We start from the raw sequence: 2,245 nt of genomic DNA, 5'->3' as shown, positions 1-2,245 counted from the left end.
AGCGGCGTATAAAATTTGCGTCAAAAAGATCAGCCCCGATAAAGCCCTGGCCACTTCCCCGGTTCTGTCCGGTTCCACAATTACGTGGGAGGAGACCGCGTTAAGCCTCCTCCACGCCCTTGTTCCCGACGACGCCCCGGACACGCTCGAGTGTCAACGTCGTAAAAGGTCCGCGAGCGTAACCCCCCCGGATACCCCAGATACTCCGCCCTTCTCGGAACAGGAAATTTGCCATGCAATCGGCTCGATTCGCAATGGCAAAGCTCCAGGTTCCGACCTTATCGAGGTCCGAATGCTTAAGGCCGCTTATCCGGTCCTAATAAGCGAAATCTCAGCCCTCTTCAACGGCTGCCTGTCACAAGGCAGCTTCCCGAAGCCATGGAAATATGGCTCGATACGCGCCCTCCTCAAAAGCCCCGATAGGGACGAGTCTGCGGCCAGCTCCTACAGGCCCATCTGCCTTCTCTCGGTGGTTGGGAAATCCCTGGAGAAGCTGATCCGCGAAAGGCTGGAGCCCATTTTTCTCCACCCCGGCTATGCTTCCCCTAGGCAGTTCGGCTTCCGAAAGGGGAGGTCGACGACTGACGCCATCCGCGCCGTCCGCAGCGGGCTCGAGGGGTCAACGACAAAATACGCGCTTGCGATTTTGTTCGACATCTCGGGCGCGTTCGACAACGTATGGTGGCCCAGCGTCCTCTTTCGCCTCAAGGAGCGGAACTGCCCGCGAAACCTATATAGACTCGTCGCGGATTATCTCAACGACCGTACGGCCTCACTGATAGGGAAATTGACCCGTGTCGAGAAACAGGTAACCAGAGGCTGTCCTCAGGGCTCAATCTTAGGGCCCAGCCTTTGGAACCTTGTGTTCGATAGCCTGCTGATCACCCTGGCCAACGAGGGCGTAGAGGCGTTCGCCTACGCGGACGACCTCCTTATCCTCGTCCCAGGAAACAGCAGGCTCGAGTTGCAGGAAAAGGGACAGCACGCGACAACCATCATTGAGAAATGGTGCGAGTCCGAGAAGCTGACCCTTTCACAGGAAAAAGCAGAGATGATCCTCTTCCGTGGTCATCTCGATATTCGAAGGCCCCCAACAATTAAGATTCAATCGAGGCAAATACGTATGGTCGAAACCGTAAAATATCTCGGCGTCTACCTCGATCAAGGCCTGAGGATCCGGACGCACGCCCGGAAAATCAGGTCGAAGTGCGCCGAGAAATATAACTCCATGGCCGCCATAGCCCGCAGGAACTGGGGACTCAAATACGAGTCCCTAGATGTTCTATACAAGGGACTTTTCCTGCCAATCGCCACGTACGCCGCCCCCGCGTGGAGCGACCTGGTAAATAAGACCTCCGCCTCAGAACTCCTAAGGGCGCAAAGGTACGCTCTCCTGCGTACCACAAAAGCCTATAGGACGGTATCTACCGACGCTCTACATATAATCGCTGGTGCTCCTCCGGTTGACCTCGTTATCAGACGAGCGGCAGCTCTGTATGATGCGCGAACTCCCGCCCCCGCAGCGGACGGCGCTGTGGTGGACCCCGTCGAGGAACAAGCTTCCGAGTCCCTGCTTAGCGTATGGCAGGAGCGCTGGGATGACTCTGCACATGGCAGATACACCCACCGCTTCCTGCCGTGCGTGAGGCAACGGATGAGCATGGGATGGTTCTCTTTGGACCATTACATATCCCAGATCATCTCGGGACACGGTGACTTCGCGGACAAACTCCACAGCAGAGGGCTAGCTGATAGCCCCCGCTGCCGCTGCGGCGCCCCCAACGAAACACCCAGCCACCTATTATTCGATTGCCCTCTGCACAACGCAGAACGCGAACCCCTCCGGAACGCCTTGCGGACCAGCGGGAACTTAGATTGGCCCCCGCCCCTACCGGACTTGATTAGGGAATCGATCTTCCCGGCACTGGCACAAACCGCGCGCGACATCCTCCGCGCGAAGGAAAAGGTCCGGGAAGATCGCCCTCCACGCCGCGACCACTCCGCGAGACCATCCCGAGAACGCGATCCCACCCCGCGAAACCGCGAAAACCGCGACCCCCCGCAAAAACGGCGAAAACCGTGAAAACCGCGAAAAACCGCGAAAAACCGCGAGAACCGCGGAAAACCGCGAAACCCGCGACCCACCCCCACCCACCCGCGAAAAACCGCGAAAAACCGCGAAACCCGCGACCCATCCCCACCCTCCCTCGAAAAACCGCGGAAAACCGTGAAAACCGCGGAAAAC

The sequence above is a fragment of the Nomia melanderi genome, unplaced genomic scaffold (assembly GCF_051020985.1).
Source record: "Nomia melanderi isolate GNS246 unplaced genomic scaffold, iyNomMela1 scaffold0392, whole genome shotgun sequence".
NCBI classification, from domain to species: Eukaryota; Metazoa; Arthropoda; class Insecta; order Hymenoptera; family Halictidae; genus Nomia; species Nomia melanderi.
The sequence above is the reverse complement of the archived record's forward strand: the minus strand, read 5'-3'. Positions refer to the sequence as shown.